At 44.8% G+C, this 15,129-nt stretch overlaps 1 long non-coding RNA gene across 1 annotated transcript; it reads right to left on the minus strand.

Annotated features, from left to right (window-relative positions):
* Nucleotides 1–764: 764 nt before the first annotated feature.
* Nucleotides 765–8,758, minus strand: LOC142803802 (uncharacterized). Its single transcript, XR_012894296.1, has 2 exons — nucleotides 8,651–8,758; nucleotides 765–1,787 (listed from the first exon to the last, which is right to left on the minus strand). It is a non-coding gene; the product is annotated as an uncharacterized LOC142803802 (long non-coding RNA).
* Nucleotides 8,759–15,129: the final 6,371 nt, after the last annotated feature.

Raw genomic sequence — 15,129 nt, forward strand, 5'->3', positions numbered from 1 at the left:
CAGGCGTCCGTCGAGATCCGTCCACCATCTTTTTCCATAGCAACAGCCTCGGGCGCGCGCGCGCTTATTCTCTCCCCTGGCAACGAGAATATGCCCTAGTTCACCATACACCACCTCAACGCAGCGCGTTTGAAACGCGTTTGTAGAGTTTGTGCTGCCAGTGTTTGTGTAGCGTTTGTGTTGATAAGACGCTGACATTATGGACGCCATTTTGTTTGTCCATTTTCGCGAGCGCGCGCTCCATGAATAGAAGCCACCGGCGTACCCTTTTAGCATACCGGAGGCACGGCCGCTCGATGAACACACGGCGCAGCAGTGTCCGAGCTGCCCAAGCGTCTGGCCACAGAACACCTACAGGTGATCACTTGAACTTGAGAGTTTCCGGCTTAGAGTTTCATACAATGATACCTAGAGATGACTCTAGCGCTGCGATTCTGTACCTCTATGAAAATTATGGGAAGTACAGGCTGCAGATTAGATAGGGTTGGCTAGCGAACTGTCTACACACATTTTTCTACAGTTTCAGTTTTGTTCTTCTTGCAGCCCCGGCTAGTGAGGTGTGGTGAAAAGGGTTGACGCAGTGCCTCTGTTATTCGAAGAGGCTGAAGACTACTAGATCTCCTGATTTGCTGCGACGTTGGAGCTTTACGAGTCGTATTTGACAGTTGAAACGAAGCGTCGTTCACTCAACGCTGCGCATACATGTTGCGTCTCATGCCAGTGCAGGATATTGCATCCAGTTCATGTTTTTTTTTACGACAGCATCAAGCATAAACTCATTTTAAGTTTACTGCAAAACGATGACAAAGTTGAATAGACGCACCGTCATGCTCCGCTGACTCGATTTCACAACAAAACCAGAGGTGCGTTGGACCACTTGAACAGGTGCACCTAGCATTGCAGAAGAAGAAACGATAAGTATTTCTCACGTGATACTGTACTGCTATTTCAATAAATAGATAATGCATACTTTTGAGAGAAAAACAAGCATGTTTGTTTTCAAGTGTTGTAAAAAAGAATAAATTGTATCTTGGTGCCAAATTTGGAACGCAATGACAGGGCGAGGAGTACCCTGGTGGTTATACCTGTCTATGTTCGACTCCTACGCCATGGCGCCATGTTCACAAAAAGGTTTTGCAATAAAGTTTGCATACAAAAGAATGAAGCAAGTTTCAATTTAATATAACTTAACTTCATATTACTTTGTTTTATACTCGGAAAAGAAGCGTTGCGAATCTCAAGAACGTGATCTATCATGATGAAGAACATCATGATGATGATGATGATGATGATGATGATGATGATGATGATGATGATGATGATGATGATGATGAACGTGATTCATTTGAAACAGATCCGAAGCCTGTACTTGCCATCATTCCCATGAGGGTACAAGCGCCGCTGAAGGAGCCCACGTAGACACTAGCGCCAAATTCCACTCGAGATTTTGTTGTATGAGACGCTATGGTTTCCGGGGCCTGGTCTGTCACATCCAAGGCTTCCGAGTGCTTTCACATTTGTAGTTTTCTGGTGGACACTCTAAAGGCGCTGCTGTGGCTGCTGGGAGGGGAGGTAGAGGCGAAGGGGAGCGTGGCGCTACTTTAGTTTTTTTTTTTCTGGGACTTTGACAGGTGCAGTGCTTCGCAGCTCCTTCTCGCGCCGTTCGCTCTCTCTCCTCCTTGCGCCGCAGTCTCCCGTCCGATGGAGTGAAGCACACGCCTCCGTCTCGTCCGTTCGCTGGCTGGGCGCCTCTCAAGGCGATGGCAGAAGTCGGTGAAGGCGACTGTCTGTAAGGTCCCAAGATAAAGCAAGTTTTCATCCAGGGAAATTAAATGTCTGACGCCAAGAATACGCTCTCTCAGAGCAAAAAAAAATGCATCATTTACTCACGATTCCCTTCAGGAAGTTGGGGGCATTTTTTTTTCAGATTTTCTACGCGCTTGTGCAATGTTGGTCATATATATATATATATATATATATATATATATATATATATATATATATATATATATATATATATATATATATATATATATATATATATATATATATATATGTGTGAAGAAGATGTGCCTGACGTGAGCAGCATCGCCAACACCCGGCTCTCTCGTCTCGTGCTTCGGCTCGCTGCTGTGCCGGTCTCTATTGGACGGTTCATCACGCTGTCTTGCCGTTGTCGTTAACTACTAATAAACCTCTTTCCCCGTTCCCCGATTAGTTTTTCTAGGCCAAGTTCTCACTGAAGAACATGATGTTATAGAACAAACTTGAGCGAAAGGTCATGTCAAAGCAGGTAGCGCAAAAGAGCAATGACACAAAATTCTGTTCGTCACATGTACAGCAAATGTCACCCATCAGTTAACAATTTCATTTGGTAAGCATGTATAAACATATAGGACAAACTGACCACTGTATAAATTAGAGGTTCCGGTCACACACTTGAAAGTCACAATGATCGCGATCTTTTCTTCGCCTTGGACCGAACGGGTGGCTGGAGACCAGTTTATTGTGACACCATTATTGTTGAAAAAAACAGACAAATAAGACAGGAGAAATTAACGAGGCAGAGAGGCTTTGTCGATAAGGGCTGAACTGCGTCAGCACTCCCTCTGTCGGTCTTTGTCAGCAAGAATCGTCCTCCCTGAGAATGTAAAATTTTTGCGCATAGTAGTTCGTAAACTTTTTGAATTGTTTGTTTGTTTTTCCGCATTTCGAGAGTATATATGTGTACGCCCTTCGAAATCAACCTTGTTGCAAGTCAGCGCTTATCCTCATCCCTTCACTTGTCCTGTTTCAAATTTTCGCGCTATGTAATCAGTTAGACCGATAACCGAGTTGTCCCACGTCGAAAATCAAACTGGCCCACTACCTGCTGATGCAGGTGGCCCACCCACAAAATCTTGATCGCTCACCCCTAAATCTACTATGCCTGATTCGAGAATAGGATCGACACAAGATCATAATAGGCTAGGTCCCCTTGCATATAGACTAGATCCACTCTAAATCATTGGGGTGGACTGTCTTTGGGGCTGCTATAATTTTCTGTGGTGATGTTTTCGCCTCATCCCACACGGACGTCGTAATTACCGCTATTCCTCTTTTATTCCTCTATCGAGGGTGTTAAATCGGTGAAATGAGAATCCTGGTACACTTGCAGCAATTAAAGCATTAGAAAACAATAACGGCAACAATGAAAATAGTAACTGAGTTCACGGCACTGCAGCTGCGAAGGGCACTGGACAACCTAAAACAATTCCAAGTGTAACTACTCTTCCTAAGTGCAGCTGTCGTCTGTTTTCTGTTTTATTTTACTACCCAATCAATTGTGCCATGCACGACATGCCCAACAGCAACCAGGTGCACAGCCGGGAGGCCCCCACGACACGCGTAATTTAGAAGCGGGCCAGGAATTCGCATTGCACGCGCTTGCACAGCCTACCGCAATACGGGGCACCCCTATTTTTACGACGAAATGTTGACAGGGCGCGGAGTAGTTAAAGGCTTAGAACTTCCTAAAATGCCCGCTAACCAGCCTCTGCCACAATAGGCGGCCCCCGTCCTTCTACGACGAATTGTTTACGGGACCCCGAGTAGTTAAAGGCTTAGGACTTCCTGAAAAGCTCGTTTTTGCCCCACACCGAACCGCCAGTGCCAGGAGGGGCCGTCTGATCGGGAGGAATGCGCTAGTGAACGGAAACATACACAGACCGCTGACATCAGAAAGGTGAAGGGGAGAGGGGGGAGAGAGACGGGGGGGGAGTGGAGGGAAAAGTGGAAGGGGGGCACCCGAGGGGCGTCCACCGTATATTATTTTTCTCTTTTTTCTTTCCTTTTCTTTTCTTTTTTTTTTCCCTCTTACCTTGCCCTCTGATTTGAGATTGTATAAAGCTGAGCACCGACAAACTGTATCTTTATTCCTGATGAAGGCCAGACTCTAGGCCGAAACGTCGAAATAAACCACGTTGTGACCGCTCACGGAGGATCTACTAGACTATATATGTATATATATATATATATATATATATGACGTAACGTGCAATCTCGTGCAAGAATGAAATGAGTGCACAGAAAGGCAATGAGCCTTAGTTATAATAAATACTACGTAGCAGATTCTCGGATCTCATCAGCAAACAATACTAAAAAGGAGCCACAAGCATGGCCGCTGCCTTTTTTTTAAGACACCTCTGCCTACGCTAACGACGTAGATATAAGGGAGGCATGAACACTTCGATTTCAGTGCGAGTTTCTGGGGTTCGGACATCCGTGTCATGTCTGCGGTTTACCCCAACATCTAAGCCCTGAGAAACAACCTATAGCATTACCTAGCTAAGTTATACCAACTTCTAATTGGACTGCAGAATAATCCAGCTTCGCTATTTGAAGCCCCCCACTGTTTTTTTCGTTTTTTTTTATTTCAAAGTACCTCTACAGGCCCTCGACGAGAGTATTACATAGGCGGACATATAACAATAAATTGCAAAAGTAAAGGAGTGAAAGTAATGGTAAAAAGTACGATCCTGACGATCTGCTGTTATACATACGGCAAGAAAACAACAGTGACGACGGCAAAAAAATAAACGCTAACTGCAACATACTTTGAAATTAGGAACTGAAGTGACTAGACCGAAGTGGTAAAAAAACAAACTAGAAGTGCTAGCATAGAAGGCAGTTGCAGAAAACCTTCTCAAACAAGGTACACGAAATACACGAAATCTACAAGTTCACAAACACTAACAAAAGGGATACGCTATTAAAAACAAAAAAAAAAACGAGCTCTGCCGTTTTCTTTTTTTTTTTTCGCAAGCGAACAAACCTCTGCAAAATATTTGCACCTACCCCACTGTTTATTTGAAATCATTAACACTTGTTTTGAATAATTGATTAAAAACTGTTTTGAATAACTAAGCGGCTACCCTGAGAAGGCATAACAAGCTTGCGACGCACCTTGGGCACAAGCTTGCATTTGGCGGGACTGCGAATGCCCAAGTATAGCTGAAGTACACAGATCGACAGGAACAAAGCTGCTTCATTCCTTGGAGAGGGACGCCGAAACGCTTCTAGCCTTCTTTTTTTTACGTTTTTATCGCATTTTATCTACCGCGGCGTGTCATGGGAACTCGTAGATCACTGCGGCTTTGTGCGTGGCGGTTGCGGAAAAAGGCAATTCCGTTGTCAATCCGCGAGGGCTAGTTGCACACGTGCCTTCAAAACGATTTTTTGATGTTTTTTGCTATCTATTATTGAATATGCCGCTATTTTGTCCGGTAGCATTCGTGGAATGCAACGTCACTTTTACTGGTCGAGCGTTGGATGCGAGTGCACTTTCAGAGTTCGGTCAGTCACGTCGTCGCCATAGATGATCGTGGCAAGAGCGACCCCGATTTCATTCACAGCGGTTGTGGCAAACGATTAGCACAGTTCTGACATTGCATGCGCTGGCCGCGCCCGTCCTTCCGAATCTTCGAGCTCGCTGCTTTCAGCCTTTGTTCGACGGTTTCGGTACTGGAGTTCACATGACCCGCCACGATGAGGAAAAGCGTTAGAAACATTCGAACTTTGACCCCAATCGACACGGCAAATTTGGCCGGGGAATTTCGCGAATTCGTATCTGCCGGTTTCGCATAGTTTAGATTACACTGTACTTTTTGATGAACGTCTCTTAAATTCCTTCACAATGATATGCGAAGGGTTTGCAAAAAGCCTGAATCGGATTGGGCTGCATTTTTGTCAATGCGGCTGCACCATGCCCAGAAATTTTGATTTCCGGGAGATTTTCCTGACAACCGTACAAACATAACAACTGGTCGAAATCCGGAAGTCTCCCGAAAAATCCGCTTGAGTTGGCAGGTAAGAAAAACCACGTTCAATTACGCAACATTCACGCGATGCCCCCAGCACTGCGATGCATTACAAATGCATCGCAGTGCTGTAATGCATCCCAGTGAATGTAAGCGTAGCCGAAACTAATCTAGCATAATTGCGTGTGGTATAACCTGATAAATTCGAGCGTAAGCGAGTTTAAGCCCAGTCCAGGTTCCTGTTTTTATGTTAGGTGTAGCAAAGCTTTGATGTGCCCAGATGGGCCGAGAAAATACAAGCACAGCCAAATCCAATTAGGCATGGTTTATCATGCTATCATTAAATTTAGCCGATCAAAATTAGCCCAAATGAGGCAAGCTTTAACGAGGCCAATCAAATTAAGTCAACTTGCCCATGTGCCTGGAGGCGCCAAACCCTGGAAGATACTAACTACTCCTTACTTACACTATACCAACTAAGCTCATTTATGTCTAATTAGTGTTAGGAAGGGTACAAGTTATGGGTGATTAATTCATTCAATATTTAATCACACACGAAACATACTGGAGCTTCACGTGGCATAATGAGGCTAATTATACATAACTAAGCTAACGATGTAGCGCCAAGGTAAGCATAAAAAAATCTGTAAGTGTGGTTGATCATGGCATCATCAAACTACTCTTAATATACCTATGTGTAATTAAAGAAGCTCTCATAAAACAATTAAACTAATTAAAGCTAAATTTTTATGAGCTCAGAGAATCCAAACTAACGAAGATATTAATTACTAATCAATGATTCTATTCTCATGTTGTTAAATTAAAGCAAATTAGCCGTATAACTAATTTTGATTATGCCTTCATATTTATTGCACTTGTTTCATCATAATTCAATTTGGCCGGACGCAATAATAGCAAGTCGAGCAGAGAAAATTATTTTGTGTGCTTAGCTTCATGAGGTTTTTGTGAGGCTGGCTACGCTTAGTTATGCTAATAAAACGGTATAAATACCGACGCGAGCTCGGCGCTGGAACCGGGGCCATCGCAGCTGCTACGTAAAGAAAAAACGACACAAATTTGATGGAGCAAAGACAGCGACACCCAGTTGTCGTTTTGGCTACGAGCGCGTCGGAGAGAGTGATATGAGAGGCCAAGTGATAAGACTGGTCGCGCACGCGCACTGCAGCAGGCGCCTCGTCGCTAGATTGCGCCACGCAATCCCGTGGTCTGCACACTTACCCCCGTATTATAGAACGTCCCTTCACTCAAAGCTTCACCTTCACTTGAGTAAGCCGATGAAAGCGCCCTCTCTAGGCACGGCAAGTCACTGCATATTAGCAATAATGTTGTGCGATTCTCAAGCAGCGCCGCGTCATTTTCAGCCGAGCAGCGGCGCAGTGGTCAACTCCGTCAAGTGAAAGGTGAAAGTCGAGGCGTTTGTGAATACGGGGGTTATCCTCGTTAGTACATTTGGCCGGCGCTGAAATGAGTCGAAAGCGAAGGCCGCATTCCCCTACGAAGAACGCCTTCTGACGAAGCTTTACGCGACAAATACGGCGCAAAACCACGCAAGACGTGAGATATCGGAGTGATGCAACTGCAATCTTGTGCTCATTGTCCTTTCGTATGCGTTACTACATCGCCCCAGCGCCCAACATGCTAGTTCTGGGTGTCACTGCTTTTGTTTCCTCGAAAAAGTAAGTCAGGAGGCAATGTCCAAAAACCAATTTTCAGCGATCAATAGGACGATAAATTATGAGTAATATAATACGTAATAGCCGGGCCAGTCATCTTATATACTTATACAAGGAAAAATGTTACAGAGGAATATAAACGAAGCAATGTAATCAACTTTCCACTGAAAAATCCTTTACTTTTGGGGCACGTGGTAACTGCTGTCACTAACATGATGGAAGAGCGGTTAGTTGCTGCTGCAGCGTGTACACAGGACAGTCGGGAAATTAAGGTAGTCGGTAAATACTAAGAATAACAAATCGTATATTACTACACTTGAGAAACAAAAACGAATACAACCGGCCGGAAAACCACGTTTGCGCGCGTCGAGAATGTTCACGTTCGTTCTGCCCCTCATACGCACACGCCACCACCGCCTTCACCACTTTCAATAAAGTTCTTTGTCTGTCTGTCTTCACCACTTTGAGAATGCATTCCCATACGCCCGTTCCCTGAACATTAAATTTCGTGCCGAATTCCAGTTACGCATCCTAAGCACTGAAGAAACAATTTGCACTCTTTGAAACGTTGCTTCGGTCAGAAACGACACGAGCGGGACACATCAGCAGCGCTGCATTCATTTAGCTGTGCAATAGCGAGACACGTCGGGGCATGCCGACTCGGAGAGATGCGCCTTCTTCGACTTCCAGCTATTGTTCTCGGCGATCGTAGTCCAGACCAGGCTCTCGATAAACGCGCCTTTGTCGAGGCCGTGAGCTTCATCGTGCTGCGCGTAAGCGAGGCAATTGCGCAGATGCGGGACACCGCCAACACCTTAACCACGGTGTTGAATTTGCACCCGGTTGTTTAGATCACGTGCCTTGCGCCGCGTGGCTGACTTTCCGCTATCTCGTGGCGCACGGAGGAAGGAACGCATGACGGAAAAATCGGTCTCGAACCACCTTTTTTGCGTAGGCTTCACGGCATGATTTCCTAGCCACTGAGGTGGCGAAGCGGGAGAATTTCCGGTGAGATTTGCCGGTTTCGCCCCTTTCGACGCCAAGTGTAAACGCGCCTTTGGTGGAAGCAAGAAAATGCAGAAATGGTACGGCGAGTGCTTTTTTACGACACCACTAGAACAAAAGTACTGTACCATAGCTGAATGGAACAAAGCTTACCTTAAGCAGCGTAGCAGTGAGCGCACACCAGTAAAGTTTCAGAACTGTTCACTCGAACGTGCTCGAACAAGAGCATGGCCGACTGAGGCTGCTGGCGGCATGGCTAGAGTGTACTAGAAGTGTTTAGTGGCGTGACCGTGCCTCGCCAACTGATACCTTTCGCGTTGCCCGTAGCGGCGGCGCTGCAGTCGAATAGAAATTAAAGAGCCGCGCGCCGCGTGCAGGAACCGTTATGGTCTTCGGCTTCTCCGGTGCGCTTTTTCGATGCAGATTTCTTCGTGCCTGCCCATCATTCATGCCTAGCACATGATGTCATAACCCTTGAAGTATGACACGCCAATCTACTGAATTTGAGCACCATGAAAGTCCTTGTGAGAGATCGGAAATTATTTAAAAAGGGTGTGTCTTATTATGATTTCCTCTGTTTTAACTCTTCGTTGGCTAGGCGTCTACAATATTAAAAATAACTGCGCCGATTTATTGGAAGTTAGCTGTGCTCAGAAAGCTGTGAGATGAAAAAAAGAAGTACCATATCAAGCGCTCGGAGAACCAGAACGCTGCGGAAATAAAGGAAGAAGAGGAAGGGATTCTGGACCCCCTACACAACAAATTTATTTCATAATTTAAATTTTCAGGATATACTAAAATATTTACACGCATTCACAGCGATCACCTATTGCCAAAGTAAGTCGTTCTGCTGCAGCTGAAAAAAAATCCTTGGTAGCCCTGCGCCAAACATTTACACACACACAACAACCACACACACACACACACACATATATATATATATATATATATATATATATATATATATATATATATATATATATATATATATATATATATATATATGTGTGTGTGTGTGTGTGTGTGTGTGTGTGTGTGTGTGTGTGTGTGTGTGTGTGTACATATACAAGCTAAATTTTACAAAACAAAATGCACCACTGCCTGCCTACACTTCTGGCACTTAATAGGAGCTACACCTATAACACTAAACATCGTCATAAATTTGCTGCCTTGCAATAGCATTACGCCAATAGAAGATTTGGAAAGAAGCACAATTTAAGCTGTCTATACAAAATGAGAACTGGCTTCAGTGAATTTACGCAAATCAACAAACGGGCAATATATATACAATTGGCAATTTTTAATATATTTGAGATAACCCACTTTGCATAGACTTCTTCACTATATAGGAGGTACAGCCGTTCCTTCAGCTCAGCTCCATGGCTCGGCCTCCTGGAGCTTGCATAAATGAAGCACAGTGAGTGCGAAAGCATGCGGTTAGAACAAGAAGCATTTCAGAAAGCATTAATTATTATCTTCCACAAAACTGGCATGATATAACTTCGTCATCACTGATATAAATGTTGTAACAACGTTACTTATACTCGGGTTTCTCATGAATCAATCGAGCGCATGGGGACTTATATGAGGAACAGTACTCCTTATATAAAAACTGCCAAGAAAAGTGGTGCATCATTTAATCGTGGTTTTGATACTTATCGCTTTGTAGTTCGCCAGTAGCCACTTATGATGCAGTGCCGCTCAACGCGTTGCTTGAGAGAGAAGCTAGGGGGACCGATTGTACAATCTTTTTTTTTTTGTCAGCAGGCTCATGAAACAGTGAATATCTTGACGCAATTTTGGCGTGCCTGCATATTCACTCGTGCACCATGGCGCTTAGCAGGTGTGCATACTCTGATAAATGCTCAGAAACACATTAAACGCGCCAAAAACGAGCAAATGCACGCTTTCGCAGGCTACGACACGCGTGCTCCCAATGCAGACGCTCTTGAGATCTTCAGTACCATGAGACTACAGCGCCGCTGCTACTGTCACCCGCCGGAGAATCAGCAGAGATACGGCGCGAACACCTCGTTCACTCCACTGCCCCTTTCTAGTACACTGTAGCATGGCTGGCAGTATGTGGTGGCGCTATCGGCTGTAGCGATGGCCGATGGGGCGCCGACACGGAGACAGAAAGCACCAGAACGCGTTATTTCGCATCCCCCATAAATGCGCAGCTTTCATTCATTAAACAGGATATTCACAATGGTTTGCTCCACGGGAACACTGGGTGTCTGAACGGGCCGGGTATAGCACTGCCTCGCTACGCCACTTCGTTGCAGCCTTAAAAAACAACACCTGTGCATATCCACGAATCGAATGCTGACGATGGGGCGAATCAGTGTGCATCGTATCGTGCATTACCCGTGCAGTGTATATTGAAAAGATAATAAATGCTTATCGAGCTCGTAGATAGGGGTCGGAGTCACGGCGTTTACGCTGTGCTGGGCACCGCGTGACGTGCGCTCTTGTCGGCACCGTGAGTGTGCTAACCACAGAACACCTGTGCTAACCATGAAGGAACCATGCTAACCATCGAGGAACCATGCTAATCGCGGAGGAAGGAGTTGCTTCTTTTTTCCATGGTGCGGTGCTGAGCGCGCGCCCTCGTCAGCTACTCCTGGCAGCATTGTGAGTCTTCGCTCTCTAGTAGACCATGGCATCCGAGAGCAGTCGGCGGTGCACCGTTGACTTATCTCGGAGGCCATAAGGAAACAATACTTCTAGCGTTTAGCCATCGCTAGGTGCGCCTCAAACTCCGGGGTAGCCTGTTGGCGTTGCCGCTTTTATGGTTTCGTGGTCTTCCATTTTGTCCTGGTTAAGAGCATTTTATTGTGAACCTTTTGTTCTGTCATTCTTTGAATGATCGGTGGCTAAATGTCAGCGTTTGTAAGGTGTTTTTTTTTATTTTGTTTATTATCGTTATCAGCCTTTTGCTAACCTTTCTTTTTTGTTATTTCTTTCTTTTTTTTCTTTTTTTTGTTCCGGTTTGTTCACATGCACCTGCGCTACATGTGCTGTAAGCGAGGGTGGTATACGGACGGACTTTGCGGGGTCCTCACGTGCTTCGCCCCTAAAACCTATGCCAGACTGAAATGGCTGTGTTCTAGTGCAACGTGGAAACTGCGTTGGCGAGGATATGCGAGTGTCAAAGCTTGCATGACAATGCAATGCTGCATGCTGTTTACTCATGCGTATATATCGAATACTTGTTTTGTGTGCAATGCAGCTCTGCTTTCATCCGCTCATACATGTTTAGTGCAAAACTTCAGCAGTACTTCTACCGAGTGTATCAAAATTCCCACTCAACCTGAAATTTCGAAGACGAAGAAACACGTGTTGAGCTGAAATCAGAGTGGGAGTGAATTGACATGAGGACGCAACAAGCAATGCACCATTTGACAAGGGCACTGCATAACATGAATGGAAACGCACGTACAGAGCAAGAGGCTAAGGATGGGCCATAGTCGGTACAAGTCTCAAGGAATGGAGCAGACGGGCAAAGCAAACGCGAGGACGGGCTCTAACAATTGATTAATTTATAGCATATAGGCCGGGTTTTCATATTTGTTGCTCTTCCCCCATCTCTCTCTCCATATATATATATATATATATATATATATATATATATATATATATATATATATATATATATATATATATATATATATATATATATATATTGCCTGATTTAAAAATAACGTCGAAATATGCACGAAACCAAATTGATACACTCCATAATAGACTTGCCCGCCCACAAGATTCGGGTGACACGTCTACAAAATTGAACTCACCTAATCCGAGTACCCGAGTACTCAGTGGTCCCACGTCCAAAACCAGCTTGGTCCATTTAAAAAAAGCTTGGTCCACCTCCAAAATTTGGGTGACACGTCACAGAACTTCCTTAACGAAATTCGAGAACTGAGTTGTCCCACTCTAGAACCGACCTCCCGCACTCACAAAATGGACGTGGCTCACACACGACACTTCGGTGGCTCATCTCCAAAGCATTGCCCGATTCAATAACAAGGTCGACACGTGTCGACTCGTTTTGGCATGTATGCTAAGAATATATATATAAAGAAAAGCTAGTCCACTCCCAAGTGGAGGTGGCCTACCTCCAAGATTTGGCCGACACGTCCAACTGACTTTACCTGATTAGAGAATTCATTTGTCCACGCCCAAAGCCAACCGGACCCACACCCAGGGGCGTAGCCAGGGGGTGGCACACCGGGCACGTGCCCCCCCCTCCCAATTTTTTTCGCCATGGCATAGAGAGCAAACTAAGGTCATTTCAAGGGGGTGCCCCCCCCCCCCCAAAAAAAAATTCTGGCTACACCCCTGCCCACACCCCAAATTAACTTGGCCCACCACAATATTTTGGTGGTTCATTCCTGAAATGGACATTGCCTCATTCGAGGATATGGTCAACACATGCTTGTAATTAAATTAGTCGGCTCCCATAGGGACTTGGTCCTCCGCCAAGATTTGGGTGGCCCGTCTTCAGACCGGACTTCAACCATTTGTAAAACCGATCGAGTTGTCCCATCCGAACCAGACTTTCTACTCTCGAAATTGACTCGACTCAGTCACCATATTTCGTTTGCTATTCCCCGAAATTGGCATTGCCCAATTCAAGAATGTGGTCGACACATGTCCACAACTGCCTTGGTGCACCCCAAACAGGCTTGGCCCCCCTCAAATATTTGAGTGGGCAGTCTCCAGACAAGATTTGCCCAATCCGATAACCACCAGCTTGGCCCACTGCTAAGATGCGCTTGGCTTACCCATAAAATCTTGATCACCCACTTCGAAATCGACTATACCTGATCCAAGAATGGAGTCAACTGCTCAAACAGACTTGGTCTACTCGCATATAGACTGGATCTACCCTCAAGATTTGGGTGGCCCATCTTTCGGGGTGCTATCACCGTCTGTAGTGAAGTTTTCACCTCATTGCACACGTGTGTCGAAACTATCAATGTTGGCTTTGCGACCGAGAGAAGTGACGCTGTGCTCGCGCGGTGTGAGAAAGGAAAAAAACAGTTATTTTGGACTAATTGATTTTCAATCTAAATTTTGCACTTGAGCTTTTCTCTGATTAGCTGACTACATACCAGTATTGTTCTATATATATATATCAGTACATAAAATATTCAGCTGAATTTTTTTTTCTACATTTCCCAGTAAACAGATGGCTTTTATTCCCTAAATCTCAAGCCTAATCTTTAACCACCGCTTTCATGGTCAATCCCTCAAAGTGGGTAAGAGACAAATCACAAAGGCCAAGCAGGCAAGTGCATGGCACCGGCGCCCAATGATTCCCCTTCATAGTATTCGCACTGCTCGGTTCATGAAACGTCAGTGACGCCAATGTTTGATGTAAGCATGTAGGGTTTCCCATGCACGAGTGGAATCTTGCCACACAGACTCGAGCAGATTCACGCACACGGCGCAACATGTGCGCTACTTTTTCTTTGCTGAGCTTCGTCGACTTCTTTCAGGTTGTTTTCCCTTCAGATGTAGTCACGTAGCAACCAGTGGTGTAAATCAAAACCAATCACAAAGGGGGGGACACATTTCGGCCATGGTGGCCATTTTGTTTCTATACATTCCTGTTGTACTCCTGAAAATTAAATATCATCCCTTGAAATCAAATTCGAAAATGAACATCGTTTCTCAACTCACGTAATTGGATTTTCTTCTCTGAAACCGATTGAGCGGCACTTGTAATTACAGTAATATCACACAGCTGTGAGAATAATGAACACCCATACAAGCTAAAATAAAAGGGACTAAAAATGCTGAATGCGCTATACCTAACTGTCAAACCTTTCACTATTACTATTCCTATGCTCTGACGAATCATTACGCGAACTGGTGTGTTTCATAAGAAGAAAACATAACACCCAACTAGGTTCAGTGTAATTTTGAATCGCTATCCCAAATGGGCTTCTCGGTATACCAAATGTGGCAGTTGTACGAGGCCCCACTTGTCTGTTTCGTAAATTTCATAGGGGGTCCCTTGCAAGGGGTGCCCCCCCCCCTAAAGATTTACACCACTGACGTGCTGACCCTGAGGAAGCAGGAATCTCTCGCTCGGCAAGGACTGGCACCCTTGCTCGCTGCAGGCTCGTGTCAGTCCCATGTTCGTAACACATTTTAGAGATTCAAAGTTAACGCGATTACTTCTTGGCTATTTCTGTTATGTTCTTTTAGACCTTGTTTACTTCACCAGGGTTTGAGCTATGCTCCGTTAACTATGGCCTGTAGTGAGTGCTTTACTAGATTCACGCCTCAAGAAATCTATGGATGGACAAGCTGGCCCCTTGAAATGCTTCGTACTTAAAAGGAAGAAAAAAACTAGTGAATAGGGGCAAAATTAAATAGTGGGGAAAATAAGGGCATATTGCCACAAGGGGCACGGAACTGCACTGTCGATTTATTGTTGTCAGTTTTCTTTTATTTTTATATTATTTTAGTAATTAGTAGAAATAGCAATAGGCAAGCATAACTTTTTCTTTTTGTCAAGCCTAATGGCACATACTGCACCACTTCATTATGAAGGGGACGCTCACAGCATTCATCCATCCATTGCCATCAGTGCCACCTCACAAGCAGCCAGGTTA

The sequence above is a fragment of the Rhipicephalus microplus genome, chromosome 3 (genome assembly GCF_043290135.1).
Source record: "Rhipicephalus microplus isolate Deutch F79 chromosome 3, USDA_Rmic, whole genome shotgun sequence".
Classification (NCBI taxonomy): Eukaryota; Metazoa; Arthropoda; class Arachnida; order Ixodida; family Ixodidae; genus Rhipicephalus; species Rhipicephalus microplus.